The sequence below is a fragment of the Scyliorhinus canicula genome, chromosome 6, assembly GCF_902713615.1.
Source record: "Scyliorhinus canicula chromosome 6, sScyCan1.1, whole genome shotgun sequence".
Taxonomy (NCBI): Eukaryota; Metazoa; Chordata; class Chondrichthyes; order Carcharhiniformes; family Scyliorhinidae; genus Scyliorhinus; species Scyliorhinus canicula.
The window spans coordinates 214,419,986-214,437,963 of NC_052151.1; the positions used below are offsets into that span (position 1 = coordinate 214,419,986).

Sequence of the window (17,978 nt, forward strand, 5' to 3'; positions counted from 1 at the left end):
TGTAAAGGCTATTTGTGAAATTAAACTGTGGAATTAGAGTGATACTTCCTCCACATTCGCCCATTAAACACTCTCGGGCAGGACTGACCCATGAAATACTGTCACGGCAGGTACAGCACAGATTCAAACATAAAAACATTACAGATTAAAGCAGGAGTAGGCCTGACAATCTCTCAAGCCTGCCTCTTCATTCAATAGAATTGTGATCGACACAACTTAGTACCATTTTCTGAACTGTAACGATGAAACAGATCCAGTGCAGAACACAACCAGCTGGAAATGTCTTTACAAGTCACTCACCATCCTGGCTTGGATATATATATCATTGTCCCTTCACTGTTGCTGGGTCCAGAACTGCAATTCCCTCCCTAACCGCACTGTGGGTGTTCTTAAACCACATGGACTGTAACGGCTCAAGACGGCAGCTCACCACCAACCTCGCAAGGGCAATTAGAGATGGCTGTTCTGTCCAGTGATGCCCAAATCCCGTTCATGAATTCCAAAAAATATTTTGAGATGTAAATACCCCTCTTAAAAGCCTCCTAACTTTCCTTCAGTCTGTCTCGATAATTGTACCTCAATCCCAAACTAATACCACTGTTTCTCATAGTCCTGTACTAATCCCAAACACCATGATACAGTGGTTAGAACTGTTGTCTAACAGCGCCAGTGACCCAGGTTCAATTCCGACCTTAGGTGACTGTCTACCCGACATTTTCTCATTCTCCCCGTGTCTGTGTGGTTTTCCTCTGGGTGATCTGTTTCCCTCCCACCGTCCAAAGATGTGCAGCTCAGGTAGATTGGCCATGCTAAATTGCCCCATGGAGTCAATAGGTTAGGTGCGGTTAAAGGAATAGGGTGGGGGATTGGGCCTGGGAAGAGTGTTCTTTTGTAGGGTCAGTGCTGATTTGATGGGCTGAATAGCCTCCTTCTGTGCTGTCAAGATTTCATGAAATCTCACTGCCACCTTCTCTTATCATAGTCCTGCATAAATCCCAAAATAAATCCACAGTCCCATTGCCATTTACCAATCGGAAATTTGACCATGAGGCACAGGAGCAGAAGCAGGCCATTCAGCCCATCCAGTCTGCCCCATCATTCAATGAGATCATGACCTATGTAACATTCTTTCCTCTGCCTCACTCTAACCATAACCTGATTGAAGTCAGTGTACATCTCCTTCTCCATCACCATGTACAATCCAATATCTAGGGGGATGATTCTCGCTTGGGGACTTTCATTTGCGATAAAATGCGACAGGTCCCGGGATCATATCCCGGACGAGCCCTGTTTTGGGCAGCACAGTGGCACAGTGGATAGCCCCAGCGTGCCATGTTCGATTACCCGCTGGGTCACTGTCTCTGCGGAGTCTGCACGTTCTCCCCGTGTCTGCGTAGGTTTCCTCCGGGTGCTCCGGTTTCCTTCCACAGTCCAAAGACGTGCTGGTTAGGTGGATTGGCCATGCTAAATTGCTCTTAGTGGCCCAAAAAAAAAAGGTTAGCAGGCGTTATTGGGTTCCGGGGATCGGATGGGCGCGAGGGCTGAAGTGGGTAGGTGCAGACTCGATGGGCCGAATGGCCTCTTTCTGTACTGTATGTTCTGTTCTAATATCAATCCCATTGTCCCGAGACTGTCAGAGAATGAATAATTCTCCCTGTCCAGTTCTCTGACCGTACTGCTGCACCAGGCTCATTTACACACACTCTCACACGCAGCATATTCCAATTCCAATTCTCTCCCTGCATCGAACGGTGCACTTTCATCTGTTTCCATAGCTAGTCATTCCTGAAACAGGTCACTGATCTGTCTCCAGGGCTTTATGGCTTGAGGGGTGCCACTCCACATCAAGCGCGACTGACCAGACGATTCGCCCGCTCTCACCACTAACCATCGCTGTGTCTCAGAAATGATTTGCGGGTTGACACTCGGCCTATTTGACCGCATGGTGACCACGCCTTCCGTGGCCATCAAATCCAGTGGTGGGGTTTGAACCCAGAGCTTCTTGCTCAGAGGCAGGGATGCTCCCCACAAGACCTCCACCCAAAGCATATTCCCATCCCAAACTATTCACATTGCCCTGCACTCTCCCAGTAGCTTTGCATCAATTCAAACTCAATCTCGCGAACCCATGCTCTCCGAAATGCACTCCATCATTCCCAGCCTAACATGATAACCCACCAGTTCCACTGTCATGCATCAACCCCAGACCATCACACTTTAACAAGTAGTCTTGCATTAATCACAGACTAATCCTGTTGCCCACTCTTTTTTGCAGCCCGGTATCAATTGGAAGCAAATAGTGCCCCACAATCTCTCATACAATCATACAAACATATGAATTAGGAGCAATAGGCTGCTTGCCCTCTCAAGCATTTTCCACCATTCAATAAGATTGTGGCTGACTTGGTTGTGACCTCGACCCCACATTCCTGCCGACCCTCCAATAACCTTTCACCCCCTTGTTAATGAAGAATCTATCTTGCTCGGCCTTAAAAATATTCATACTCTGCTTCCGCTGCATTTTGAGGATGAGAGTTCGGGACCCTCTGAGAGAAAAAGTTCTCCTCGTCTCCGTCTGAAATCAACGAGCTCCTTATTTTTAAACAATGAGCCCTAGTTCTAGATTCTTCCACGAGAGAAACATCCTCCCTCCATTCACCCTGTCACTACGTCTCAGAATCTCCCCATATCCATCAGAAATTATATCGCAGCGAGAATAAATAACTATAGCAACGAGAACAGATTGGAGAGGTTGAGTCTGTCTTCCAGGGAGAAAGCAAATCTGAGCCGAGAATTGATAGAGGTATTGTGAGTAAAGTTACAGCTCTTGGAATAAAAGGGATAGCATTAATGTTGATACATAATTGGTTGAATGATAGGAATCAGCGAGCTCAGTGGGGCAGACAGCTGGTTTGTGATGCAGAACAAGGCCAGCAGCCCGGGTTCGATTCGCGTACCAGCTGAGAATTCTGAATTCTCCCTCTGTGTACGCGAACAGGCACCGGAATGTGGCGACAAGGACTTTTCACAGTCACTTCATTGCAGTGTTAATGTAAGCCTACTTGTGACAATAAAAAGATTATTATTAGTGGGTGCTGTTCAGGTTGGAGGTACGTGTAGTGTTCTCGAGGGGTCAGGATTGGAACCCTTGCTTTACGGCAGTCATTTTTAAACCCAAGGTCGCGATCTGTGGATGGGTCGTGAGCGGGTGTCGGGAGGGTTGCGGGACCATGCGTTGCAGCGTTCCTGATCACTGGGCTGTGCGTTGCGGCATTCCCGATCATTGGAAGAAGTGCTCAACTACGCCACCGGCTTTTACAAATGCCGGCCACGACAGGCTTTCAGAATGCCGTCTGATCAATGCCCGCGTGCCCCCTAAGCAGCGTGCTGACCCAGGAGCAGATGTTTGCTTTAAATCGCTGGAGTCTTCCTGCCTCCAGCAGTGGCAGAGAATACGTCGCATAAGTTGATATCACGTGTTCTGGGCGCGAAAGCGATTTCTCAATTTTTCAGCAGCCAGCCGTGCTGGTGTGAGCTCCAGGGCCTCTAGTGAGCAACCCATGAAGAAGAAGCTGAAAACAGGGACAAAGCACCATAAAGATGATTCCTTGAGGTCGGGGTATATTAATTGTGCCACTGCAAATCAAGATTCAAAGTTCATGTGTGTTGTATGCGGGGAAGCACTGGCAACTGAATGTTCAAAACCCGCAAAACTTCAAAGACATTTGAAGACGAAGTTTGGCGAGTTCGAGGAGAAACCTCTTGATTTTCTCCAAGAGATGCAGTGGGAACTAAAATTACCGGCTGAAGTCACTATCAGAAATGTAACATTGAAGAACAAAGCAGTAAGATTGTGCGGACCAAGCAGGATCACCTGTCACATTAAATGTAAGAGAAAATGGGGGGTCTCAAAGTTCGGTAGGTGTGGGTCCCGACCGATGGCCGGTTGGTAAAATGCCTTCACCTGATATATACGATGATCTAGATCTTTGAGTTCAGAGAAGAACTGCAAAGTCTGCGGATGAGACGAAACTTGCAAGTACAGTAAACTATCAAGAGGACAGTATAGAATTTCAAAAGACAAGCTGTTGGGGTGGGCAGACAGGTGGCAGATGAAGTTCAACATGGAGAACTGTGAGGTGATATATTTTGGTGGGAAGAACATGGAGAGATAAAATAAGGGGTTGAAGTGTGAAGGGGTGCAGGAGCAGAGACCCCTGATTTTGGAGTGCATAGATCATGAAAGGTGGCAGGACAGGTGGCGAGCAGTTCATAAAGCATAAAGTATTCTGAGCTTTGTTAACAGGAGCATAGAATACAAGAGCAAGGAGGTTATGGAAAACATATACAAAGCACTAGTTAGACCTCAGCCGGAATATTGTGGACAGTTCTGGGTGTCACACTAGAAGAAGGATGGGAATGCATTGGAGTGAGTGCAGAAGTGGTTCACACGAATAGTTCCAGGGATGAGAAACTTTGGTTATGAGAACAGATTGGAGAGTTTGGGTCTGTTCCCCTTGACGAGAAAAAGGCTAAGGGGAGATTTAATAGAGATGCTCTGGTCGACGCATTCTAGGAAGGATGTGGAAGCATTGGAAAGGGTGCAGTGGAGATTTACCAGGATGTTGCCTGGTATGGAGGGAAGATCTTATGAGGAAATGCTGAGCGACAAGGCTGTTTTCGTTAGAGAGAAGGTTAAGAGATGACTTAATTGAGGCATACAAGATGATCAGAGGATTAGATAGGGTGGACAGTGACAGCCTTTTTCCTCGGATGGTGATGTCCAGCACGAGAGGACATAGCTTTAAATTGAGGGGAGATAGATGTCGGACATATGTCAGAGGTAGGTTCTTTACTCAGAGAGTAGTAAGGGCGTGGAATGCCCTGCTTGCAACAGTCGTAGACTCGCCAACATTAAGGGCATTTAAATGGTTGTTTGATAAAAATATAGATGATAATGAAATAGTGTAGATGGGCTTTAGATTGGTTTCACAGGTCGGCGCAACATCGAGGGCCTAAGGGCCTGTACTGCGCTGTATTGTTCTATTTTCTATGTTCTATGTTCTAAAATCATGAGGGTGCTGGACAGAGTAGATATGGAGTTACTATTGCAGCTTGTAAAATGGTCCAGAACGCGAGGGCACAGGCTTCAAGTGATTTGCAAAAGAAGCAAATGTGATGTGAGAAAAAGCTTTTTCACACAGTGGGTGTTTCGGGTTTGGAATTCACTGCCTGGAAATATGGTGGAGGCAGATTCAATCGAGGTATTCAGAGGGCATTCGGTGATTGGTTGAATTGAAACAATGTGCAGGGGATACGGGGAAAAGGCAGGGGAATGGCACTAAGTCATGATGCTCATTTGGTAAACCGGTGGGGACACGATGGATCAAATTGTCTCCTCGTGCACCAGAACAATTTGGTCATCCTGCATTGAAGATCCTGAGGGTCTGAACAGGGTAAATAGTGAGAAACTGGACAGTGAGAAACTGTTCCCTCTCATAGGACATCAATAACTAAAGGACACGGATTCAAAATGTGCAGAAGTGACGCACGGAAAACTATTTTCAGCCAGATGATGGCCGGTGTCTGGAGTGAACTACTTGAGAGGATGGTGGAGGCAGGTCGGATTGAGGTTTTAAAAATAGAACTGGGGCAGCACGGTGGCCTAGTGGTTAGCACAACCGCCTCACGGCGCTGAGGTCCCAGGTTCGATCCCGGCTCTGGGTCACTGTCCGTGTGGAGTTTGCACGTTCTCCCCGTGTTTGCGTGGGTTTCGCCCCCACAACCCAAAAATGTGCAGAGTAGGTGGATTGGCCATGCTAAATTGCCCCTTAATTGGAAAAAATAATTGGCTAATCTAAATTTATAAAAAAAAAAATAGAACTGGACCGGTGTGTGAAAAGAAAGAATGTGCTAGGTTCTGGAGATGTCAGAGGAATTGGGTTCGGTAGAGTGCTCTTTCAGCCAGCCAGTGCCAAATCGATGGGCCGAATGGACACCTTCTGCCCCGGACAGATTCTGCAATTCTGTGATCTAGCATTCATCATGATTATTATTTCTATTATTTAAAATGATAAGTCATCCCAAGGTGATGCACAGGAATAGATAAAGCAAAACTGGGCACCAGGCTACGAAAAGCGAAATTAGACTTCCTCGACAAAGCTTAACGAAAGAGATTGGTTCAAAGAGCACAATTATAACCTGCCTGCTTACCACTGACTGGGGATTAATGGCAATCCCACAATCCTTTGGGAGTATGGCTTCCCCAAAGAGGGGGGCGGAGAAACCATTAGCAGATTCCCTGCAGAAATAAAGCTGGCCAGTTTGGAAACCTCTAGAGGAGAGTGAGCAGCAAGGGAGTTGCTGCTGCTGTTGTATACAGATGTTATTGTAAGTAAATATTATTTATTTCTATCCGTCAACTCGTGCTGGATTCTTTGTGGCTCTCACACAACTGGCGACGAGGGTTAAAATGAATAGCTGTCGACACTGCTGAAGCCACCTCCCTGGATTTTTGTTGGATACAGGTTGGAAGTTGTTTTCTATCACACCATGCCTCTGTATGGATGTTTTGATGTTTTTGACGCAGCGCTGGAAAGCTGGAACCAGTACGCACAACGGATGCATTACTATTTCCAGGCAAACAACATCACTGAAAATGAGCAGCAGGTGGTCATAATGCTCATTAGGAGTCTTACGTACCCAGCTGTGCCGGACACCAAAACGTTCAATGAACTTGTGAACTTAGTGGGGCAACATTTTAACCCAACCCTATCGACGATAGTCCAATGTTACCGGTTTAAGACCGGTGAGAGGACCCCAGGAGAATCCGTTGCTGACTTTCTATCCAGGCTATGCAGGATTGCGGAGTACTGTGACTATGGTGAGACCTTGTCTGAAATGTTACGCGACCGTTTGGTTTGCGGTATTAACAATTGGGCCACCCAGAGAATGTTGTTAGCTGAGCCAACATTGACTTTTCAACAGGCCATTCAAATAGTATTGTCCCGAGAGAGCGCAGAACGGGGAGTGCAGGAGCAATGGGAATGGAGGTGCATGCCTTGGGGCGCAACCCCTTCCATCCGAAAGCGTCCCCCTGCAACCCTGCGGTACCTTGGTATAGGCGATGTCCGATCGATGCCAGTGACCGTCGGACATTCCTCCCCAAGGGGAGCCTTGTCCAGAACCAATGGACGAGGAAAAAGGACAGGAGCCTGAGGGCTCTAGAGGCGCCATCGTTCCAACAGAAACTGGGGCCAGCCCAGGGGCCGGACCTTCCATTTGGATGAACCTGCGGCGACTACTCCCGAGAACGTGCAGACGGAGGACGACTGCCTGCAGCTCCATTGTGTGGCAGCTCCCCATGTGGCCCCCGTTAAGGTGACAGTATGGGTCAATGGTCACCCACTTCAGATGGAGTTGCACACTGGACATTTGACCCTTATATTAAGACCCTTATTTAACCAACACACAGGCCAGGTTGGCCACCTATAGGGGGGGAACCATTGGACATTGCAGGGACTACGATGACCTCTGTTGTTTATGGACGCCAGGAGGGGCGTTTCCCACTAATCGTGGTGCGCAGCCTGTTAAGTAATGGGTTAAGAGACATTGCAATTAGTTGTCTCATTTATGTTAAGTGTTCAATGATTGTCTCATTTATGTTAAGTGTTCAATGATTGACACTGATATGTAAAGGGGCTTCAGGTGGACTCTGGAGCTTGTGATGATCTGTAGAGTTCAGTGCAGAGTGAGTTTGAACCATTAAAGGTGTGTTGGTGAAAAAGGAGCTGAACTCTTGCCTCTTCATACCACAGCATCTAGTGCACAGCCACGGGCGCAGCATGTTGGGTCGAGACTGGTTGCGCCATTTGCAGTTGCAGTGGCAGCACATCCTCCAAACAGTTTCTGGAGGGTTGACTGAGGTGCCAGGACGGTACCCAGATGTATTCCAGCCCGGTTTGGGGAAAATAAAAGGGGCCGTAGCCCGTATCCAAGTCGAACCAGGAGCCACGCTGCGCTATTTCCGGGCGCGCCCGGGCGTGGAAGACGGTACAGTATCATCTTGTCGGGGACGCGTGTGATTGTCCTGGAAAAAGGACAGGAGCTGATACTAAGAGACTTGCATAATGGGCATGTGGGTGTGACGAAAATGAAAGTGTTGGCTCGGAATTATGTCCGGTGGCCAATCCTCGACACTGACATTGAGAAGGTGGCCCAAAACTGCTCCATTTGCCAGGAGCATCAGAAGCTTCTGCCAGCTGCGCTCCTACATAAGAACATAAGAACATAAGAACTCGGAGCAGGAGTAGGCCATCTGGCCCCTCGAGCCTGCTCCGCCATTCAATGAGATCATGGCTGATCTTTTGGGGACTCAGCTCCACTTTCCGGCCCGAACACCATAACCCTTAATCCCTTTATTCTTCAAAAAACTATCTATCTTTACCTTAAAAACATGTAATGAAGGAGCCTCAACTGCTTCACTGGACAAGGAATTCCATAGATTCTCAACCCTTTGGGTGAAGAAGTTCCTCCTAAACGCAGCCCTAAATCTACTTCCCCTTATTTTGAGGCTATGTGCCCTAGTTCTGCTTTCACCCGCCAGTGGAGAATGGGCAGGGCGGCCTTGGGCGTGCTTGCATGCGGATTTTGCCAGCCCTTTTCAAGGATCCATGTTCCTTCTAGTAATCGATGGCCAGTCTAAATGTGCATAAGATGGTCGGCATAACGTCATGCTCAACAATCGAGAAGATGCGTTTGTCTTTCCGTACGCATGGCCTCCCCGAGGTGCTGGTCACGGACAACGGCACTCCGTTCACAAGTGAGGAGTTTGCGAGGTTCATGAAGATGAACAACATAGGCCATATCCGCACCGGCCCATGCCACCCGGCTTCAAATGGGTTGGCAGAGCACGCAGTGCAGGGCCGAATAAAAACAGTCTTCCAGGTTGATGGACACAAGACAGGCTCGCTTTTTGTTTTCATAGAGGACCGTCCACATGCGGTGACTGTGGTAGCTCTCGCGGAGCTCCTAATGGGCCGGAGACTTCGCACCCGCCTTAGCATGGTTTTCCCAGGCATTGGCACAAAAGTACTCCGCACACAAGAACGGCAGGGACATGGTTTTTCTCAGCATCAGTCAATTTGGCAGTTTGCGCCCATTGACAGTGTTCGTTCGGAATTTTGCTGGTGGTGCCCAGTGGGTACCTGGTGTAATCTTTCGCCAAACGGGCCGTATCTCTTACCAGGTGCAAGCCCAGTGTCATCTCCAGCACAATCATGGAGGCCACGTTCGGTCCAGAACACCGTCCCTTCCAAAGATTCCCCGCCTCCGGATCTCATTTGTACAGCCACAGAGATCCGACACAGTGGAAAGTATTCCTCACAATCTTCCTCTGGTGCCGCACTCAAAGCCTGCGCAGGTCATGACAGAACCGCGTGGAGATAGAGATGCTGAGATGACGGAGGCAGCGGACTCCGACTCCAAGATGGAGACACAAGACACCTCAGAGGGGGAATCCTGTGGCCCACGTCCATGGATGTATAACCGTTACGCCGTTCATCACGGAAGCGCCGGTCTCCATCTCGTTACACGCCGCCTGATCCAGCGCCTTGTGCAAATGGTGTCCGGCCTGCGACAAAACGAGTCCGACGCCCTCCTTCGCCAGGGTCTTCTGTGGATTCCTTGGATTTTGGGAGGCAGGGTTTGTTATAACCTGCCTGCATACCACTGGTTGGGGACTAATGGCAATCCCACAATCCTTTGGGAGTGTGAGCTTTCCCAATGAGGGGGGGCGGAGAAATCATTAGCAGATTCCCTGCAGAAATAAAGCTGGCCAGTTTGGAACCGGCTAGAGGAGAGTCAGCAGCAAGGGAGTTGCTGCTGCATATGTGTTATTGCAAATCAATGTTATTTATTTATATCCTTCAACTCATGCTGGATTCTTTGTGGCACTCACAAAAAGCACGCTCAGTGAGGAAGGGGAGGTAAGGAAAGGCAGGTTGAGGTGGCATCCAGCGCATGGGGCCCAAGAAACTGTCATCTGGACCAGCAAAGTTAGAGTGATTGAAATTGTGGATGCACAAAGGTCAGAATGAAAGGAGGGAAGAGATAAGGGAGGGAAGAAACTTTTACAAATTAATTACCAGGGTGTGGATGCCGCGGGCTAGTGAAGCATTTATTGCCCATCCCTAATTGTCCTTCAGAAGGTGTTGTTGAAAATTCACCTCTATTCTTAGAATTCCTCCAATACCAAAAAGGGTCGATATTATAAATGGTGAACAGGGATTCTCACTCCCTGACTCCGATGCAGGCTTCAGTGGGTGCTATTCAGGTCAAACTATATTTTCAAGTCATAACCCATACCTTCACCAAAGATTTCATCTACTTAACACTTAGTAGCATCAATTATGTGTCCCGCATTGCTAAGTAAGTAAAGTAGACTTAGGAAGAACCACTGTTTCAGGTTAAATTTAGTTATTTTATTATTACATTCTTTTCTTTTAAAAGCTGCATTCACTTTCTTTACAGAAAGGTAAAACTATCTTGCTTCTGGTTCCTTCTGGTTGGTTGAAGGGACCTTCAGGCCCAACTTGACAATCAATCTTCTTTAAAGTCTGTTCTTCTTTTGATGTATTGGCTGTTGAGCTCGGTTGCTGTGTCTTGTTAATCCCATGTACTGAGCTATGAGAGCTGGCTCTGCTGGCTACCTCTGGACTGATTCTGCCTCCTCTTTAAATTCTATTCTTTCTTAGATGTATTTGCTGTTTTAGCTCGGCTGCTATGTCTTATCTTTCCCATGACCGAGCTGGCTGTAAGCTGAATCTGTTTACTTCTCTTATTCCTTCTCTCCTTCTCTCTGAGATCTGGTTTTGGTAGTTCCTGCTCTGGTCTCAGGGTTTATATTCTCTTTCTAACAGTTGTTATGTTTTTATGACCTTATTGTAAAGTAACTATTATTTTATTTTGATTGTAAAAAGTATCTTTGATCTAAACATTCTAATACAACTAAGTATTCATTTTGACATGACCTCACCTCTCAGGTCTCTGATTACATTGTTTCCTTTGTGTTGTTCAAAGTTCCTTTGTGATATTCAAAACTGCTTTGGTTTCAAGAGGTGGTACTTTTAATTCCTGTCTTTTCTATAGTTTTATTTTCCAATTGTGTCCCCAGCTCATAACTTTGACTTTCATTTTGGCTCTAAATTATGTATCTCGTAGACTGATAGTCTCCAGTTTTCTTTAATTTACTTGGTATCAGCAGAATTTCACACCTAGAATTGTCACCAAATTCAACTGAACCTCATCCTTTCCTTTCCGGCTGTTTACTAAGACAGTTAATTTCAATGACGGTGTGAAACATTACTTTTAGCTGTGTGCTAAAAATTCACTTGGTTATAACTTGAACGACCTGCACGTTTTAAACATTCGTTACTTTATTCACCTGAAACCTTCATCCATGCTTTTCCAGATGTTTACTAATATAATTACTCTCAATGAAGATGTGAGCAGTTGTTTTTAGCTTCACACAAGAATCCTATGTGTTTGCTAAGCCTGCTTGGGAGAAAGAATCTGCATTATATAATCCTGCTCTTTGCAGCTGCTGTTAGCTCTTTGTGGGATCTTTCCCTTTTTCCTCTCATGTTTCTCTCAGACCAGATATCGCAAGACTTCCATGTTTCAAGTGACACATCTTTCCATATTTTCAATTACACCCCGTCTTAACATTTGAAACATAACTATATAATTTGGTCAATTCTCCCCCCCCCCCTCCCATCTAATTGTACTGACTAACATTTATCCCCAATCTTTGTCATTTGTATGTATGTGTTGTGATTTTAAATTGTGCACAGAAATCAGTACATAAATTTACCCATATCACAGACCAGTGCCGATAAGTCTTTTTTTTTGTTCTTTCCTCAAGTCCAATTACCGTGAACCATAGCTGCAGCTGCTCGGGAAGGTAACACAATGGTTATATCCATGTGTTCCACTACCTCCAAAGCATTTTACTTTCTTGAGGTAGCAGCACCGTAGAAGCTTCCTCATGTCCCTTAGAAACTGCATATAACTCAGTCCATCAGTAACCAAAAATGTCTTTTGTCCATCACTGGCTGCCGAGGGTCCCATTTTTCTGTCATCCAAATTGCTTTCCGTTTCTGATTGGAATGGTAAATTATGATATCAATACCACCCACTGATTCCTTTGCTTCATTAATTTAAAAGGTTCAATTGATCTTGCTCCTATTCCTGACTTCCTCACATTAATGTCTAACATTGTCCTGAACCATGTATGTCTGCCAGCCCTGGTTGACATAAGAGAATATCTTTCTGACAAATTTCCTTCAAATCTCTTTCATCTATTATCATTTCCCTTACATCATGAAAGTATATATTGTCCATTACAACATTTGCTACATAATATGCCAACCGTATTCGCAAAACCAAATCGAACTGTCACTTTCTCCAAATTAATTCTCCCTATTGTTAAATACACAAAACAATATTAAGTCTTATCCAAACATATCACTCATTACCTAACCACACAAATAGACCGTGTCACAACTTTACATATTTGCAACTGTTATCACAATTTCAACACTAAAAATGAAGTACAATATCGACTCATCCCTTTATGGCTTTGGGACCAATAGTCATTACATACTAAATATGGTGTGTAAACAACATCAATATTATTTGTGATGTTCTATGCAGTTAAATCAAGAAAACACACTAAACTACCAGTATTCCCCCTCTATTAAAAAATTCACACAATTTAGAAATGCTGATCAAGTTCTTGAACGGCACACATACCCCATTATCATACATACATAACAGTCCCTACCAATTTACATGACATTTCTCCCTTAATAACTATTACAGCTCTTCAATTCAATATTGTTTGCTGAATTGTTAACAATTTTCCCGCCATGGCATCAAGCTACAAAAAAACTTAAACTATTGTCATTTAGTATGTCGGGGTTCCTCGGCAGTCGCTGCTGTCTGCCAAGATCCTTAATAACTCCACCGCGTATTACATACCCCGTGGAGACCACAGATCATCCATCAGCTGATGTCCAGTTAGAGATGTCTGACCGGAGGTTTCACTGTTCTGTAATAATTTGATATTTTGATTTTTTTCTAACCCGTAAAGTTTTCCTCCGGGCTCTGTCATTTAATTCCCTCAAATATCTAGCCAATTGTATCATTAGTTTTCCCCCCATTCCTGTCTAAAACATTCTTCTCTGGAGTGTAGTTCTCTCCCTTCTTGTGAACTGGTTGTCTGTTATTTATTTTTGCCATCTGAAAAATCAAATGAACAGGTCAAGAGTGGAGAGGGCCCTATTCTTTAATTTGTACTTTCTATTTTTGTTTGGGACCCCAGAAGTGCCCTCTCCAGGACTTCTGGATTTCTTTTGCCACCATTTCTTTCCTTTTTCTTTTTGAACTGGTTTATTTTCCTTATCATTGATGTACATCATGCAATTAAGGCCTGTTAAGCCTCCTCCTTCTGTCATTGCACCCCTGAGTGAGATTCGAAGAACCTCAAACTCCTCCTCTTTTGCTCACTCAGTGATCCAATCTGGTCGAAACCTTACCCTGATACAATCCTGATATTGCTACTGCATTTACTTTAATTACTTTATTTTGATTACGACCGGAATTTTATGAAGGTAAGTTCCAAACATGACATTTTAACCTCATCATCTGTCCAATCAATGCGGCTGACAGGTTTTAATTCACTGTCTTCCCACCAATTGGGTCATGTGTTTTAATTGTGATACAATTTCTTTTGCTCCAGATACCATGCTTCTCTTAATCAACTGTATGTTTACCCAGATTCTGAACAATCTCATCTTTACATTTTACAGCTTCACTGATTGTTTTTTCTGCGGTTTTAGTTGGTAGTTTCACCCAAATTTCCTCTGTATTATCAATTGTTCTTAATATCTTAATGTTACCTGCATCTATTTTTATTAAATCGTTCCGTACCAATCAGATTCTCATTTCCTGATACTGCAAGTAATTCTTCTAATCTAACTTCTGGACATTATCTTTATTCTCCAAAGCTCCTTCTACAATATCTTTAACATTCTCAACATCATTATTTTTACATTGACATGATTGAACCATCAGGCACTAGGACCCTACGGACCTATGCAGTGTCAATTTCAAAGCATCAGTTTCAAAGCCTGCAAGCAGCTGACTGCTGCCCACAAACTCTTTATCTGTTTATTCTGAGACCAATTTAGTTCTAAACATACTGATTTACAACCTCATAATACTGATCACATTTCTACCTGCCATTTATAACTTCCAATTAATGTGAAACTCGGTTTTGCAAAATGCAACATTTTTAAAAATACAAACACCAAAGGAAATTCACAAACCCTGATGAAACATGCAGACATTAATTCATCCACTCCGATCTTGGATCTCTACTCTGTAGGATTTCACAAATCCTTATTAAACACACACATACACATTTATCCACTGAGATTTGGACCTCTATTCAGTAGGGTTTTAGGTACTCTTAACAAAAATTGACACCCCTCCGTGCTGCCAAGTTTCTCTTGTGCAGGAGTTTTTTTGCCTCTGTTAAGCTTTTCCACTCTTGTTTCGTTGCTTCAACTCTCTTAACCATGTTTCAGAGCAAGGGGCTTATTCTAATTGCCATTTTTCGGAATTCTAAGTTCTGTTCCTGGTTGTCCCTTTCAGTTGCAATCTGAAATTAAGGATAAGTACCCTTTCTGGGCCCTATCCAAGGCTGACTCAGGCACTATCTTCCCGTTTTAGTTAAGGGTCGATTGGTTATTGGTCTCTAAAGATTCTAGGCACCCCTAGTCCTCTAGGATTTTTCCTCACAATCTGCCTTACTCTAAGGATGATTTATTTTTGGCCTCCTTTTTACCAGTAATGGATGAAAGATTTTTAGTGCTGTCACCAAGATGTCTTGCAGACTTTTTCTCAGGGTCACCATCTTCTAGTCTACTGAGTTGCACACCCAACCTGAGTTTCAGTCCCCTCGATCCACAGAATATCCTTATAAAAGTCAATCACACATGACTTTCCAGACTAAACTCGGCAGGTAAGGTTTGACTCACACATAGACTAGAAACTTCTAATATTCTAGCCTTTGTGCCGGTTAGAAACTTCTAATATTCCAACCGTTTCTTTGGAACTAGAAACTTCTAATATTCTAGCCCCCACTGTAGCACCCATTCTGCTTAGCTAGAAATTTCTAACATTCCAGCCTCGCCTTACCTAGAAACTTCCAATATTCTAGGCCTCCACGCTAGGTGGCATAGAGAAAGCAAAACAACCGGCTGGGCGTAATTAACACGGTGCTAACACATCGGGTGCCACGTAGAACGTAAAGCAACCCGCTCGGCGTAATTAACACGGTTTTAATTAAACATTGGGCGCCATGTTGTTGAAAACTCACCATTATTCTTAGAATTCCCCCTGTACCAAAAATGGTCGATATTCTAAATGGTGAACAGGAATTCTCACTCCCTGATTCCGATGCAGGCTTCGGTAGGTGCTATTCAGGTCAAACTATATTTTCAAGTTATCCCCCAGTATAACCCATAACTTCACTGACGATTTCATCTACTTACCACTTAGTAGCGTCGATCCTGGATCCCGTATTGCTAAGTAAGTAAAGTAGACTTAGGAATAACCACTGTTTCAGGTTAAATTAAGTTGTTTAATCATTACATTTTTTTCTTTTAAAAGCTGCAAACACTTTCTTCACAGAAAGGTAAAAAGATCTTGCTTCTGGTTCCTCCCGGTTGGTTGAAGGGAGGTTCAGGCCCAACTTGACAATCAATCTTCTTTAAAGTCTGTTCTTCTTTTGATGTATTGGCTGGTGAGCTTGGTTGCTGTGTCTTGCCAATCCCATGTACTGAGCTATGAGAGCTGGCTCTGCTGGCTATGTCTGAGCTGATTCTGCCTCCTCTTTAAATTCTAGTCTTCCTTAGATGTATTAGCTGTTTTAGCTCGGCTGCTATATCTTCTCTTTCCCAATACCGAGCTGGCTGTAAGCTGAATCTGCTTGCTTCTCTTGTTCCTTCTCTCCTTCTCTGAGTTCTGGTTCTCGTAGTTCCTGCTCTGGTCCCAGGGTTTATATTCTCTTACTAACAGTTATTATGTTTTTATGACCTTATTGTATGTTTCAAATGGCTCAAATGACCCATCTTTCCATATTTTCTATTACAAAGGTGGTGGTGAACTAAACTCCCTGAGGTGCAGGTACACCCACAATGCTTTTAGGGCGGGAGTCCCTGGCTTGTGACCCAGCGACAGTGAAGGAACGGCTGACATATTTACAAGGCAGGATGGTGAGTGGCTTGGCTGGGAAGATCCAGGTGGTGGGGTTGCCATTTGTCCGCTGCCCTTATCCTTCTTGATGGTTGCAGTTGTGGGTTTGGAAGGTGCTGCCTAAGGAACCTTGTCGAGTTCCTGCAGTGCACCTTGTAGATGGTATACATAGCTGCTCGGGTTTGTTGGTGGTGGAGGGTTTAAATGTTTGTGGAAGGAGGAGCAATCAAGTGGGTTGCTTTACCCTCGATGGTGTTGAGCTTCTTGAGTTTGTTGGAGCTGTACTCATCCAGGCACATGGGGACTAATCCATCACACTCCTGACTTGAGCTTTGTCGATGGTGGATAGGCTTTGGGGAGTCAGGAGGGGAGTTACTGGCCACATGCAAGATTGTCAGTTGGAGAAGATTCCAGCGAATATGCAGCGATTTGAAAATAAGGATGAGGATTTTAAAATCAATACATTTCTTGAGTGGGAGCCCATGTAGGCCAATGAGTTTAGGGGTGATGGATTACGGGACTTGGTATGATTTAAGCCATGAGCAACAGTTAAGTTTACATAGGGCAGTATAGGGGTCTGTATTGGGATAGACGAGCCGTGGATGTAATAAAGACATGATAGGCGATTCAGCAGCAGATGCGTTGTAACAGGGTGAGAGTGGGATTGATATTTACGTGATTCTGCTCATCTAATACAGGATGTCAGATCACAGTCTGAAAATAGTTCTTTTCATTCAAGGGACATGGTTGTTGTTGGCTGGGCTACACTTCTTGTCCATCCCAAATCGAAGTTGGTGCTGTGGCTCAGATGGTTAAAGCGCCTGTCTAATAAACAGGAGATCCTGAGTTCAAATCTCAGCAGTGCCTTTGGGTCAATGCTTGGAACCTGTGAAGAAATGTTCCCAATTCAATGGTGAATGCAGAACACATTGGCAAAATCTCTGTGGCATTGACCTTCTAGTTTGCTTTACCTTGATTTTGGGCAGCACAGTAGCCTTGTGGATAGCACAATCGCTTCACAGCTCCAGGGTCCCAGGTTTGATTCTGGCTTGGGTCAATGTCTGTGCGGAGTCTGCACATCCTCCCCGTGTGTGCGTGGGTTTCCTCCGGGTGCTCCGGTTTCCTCCCACAGTCCAAAGATGTGCAGGTTAGGTGGATTGGCCATGATAAATTGCCCTTAGTGTTCAAAATTGCCCTTAGTGTTGGGTGGGGTTGCTGGGTTATGGGGATAGGGGTGTTGACCTTGGGTAGGGTGCTCTTTCCAGGAGCCGGTGCAGACTCGATGGGCCGAATGGCCTCCTTCTGCACTGTAAATTCTATGAAAAAAAAGCCTGAACTGGGTGGCCATTTCAGAAGGTAATTAAGAGTCATCCACGTTTCTGTGGGGTCTGTAGCCACGTTATGGGCTGGATTCTCCGAAACCCCAGCCGTGTGTTTCTCAGTGGCGCTCCCTCGCTGGCAGAAGAATTCTGCTTTCCTATCGCTTGCCAACAAGATTTCCCATTGCAGTCACGCCATGCCGCTACGAAACCCATCAGTGGGCTGCCTGTGGGAAAAGTGAATCGCAACAACCCCAGAGAAGTCTGACCAATGTCTCTGAAGGGACATGTAAAAACCAGATGAGTTCCTACAACAAGCATTTCTTGGCCATCATT

The 17,978-nt window shown here is 45.0% G+C and overlaps 1 non-coding gene across 1 annotated transcript; it reads left to right on the plus strand.

The window, feature by feature from the left end:
* Window positions 1–17,116: 17,116 nt before the first annotated feature.
* trnai-aau lies at window positions 17,117–17,190 on the plus strand. The gene has a single exon. It is a non-coding gene; the product is annotated as a tRNA-Ile (tRNA).
* Window positions 17,191–17,978: the final 788 nt, after the last annotated feature.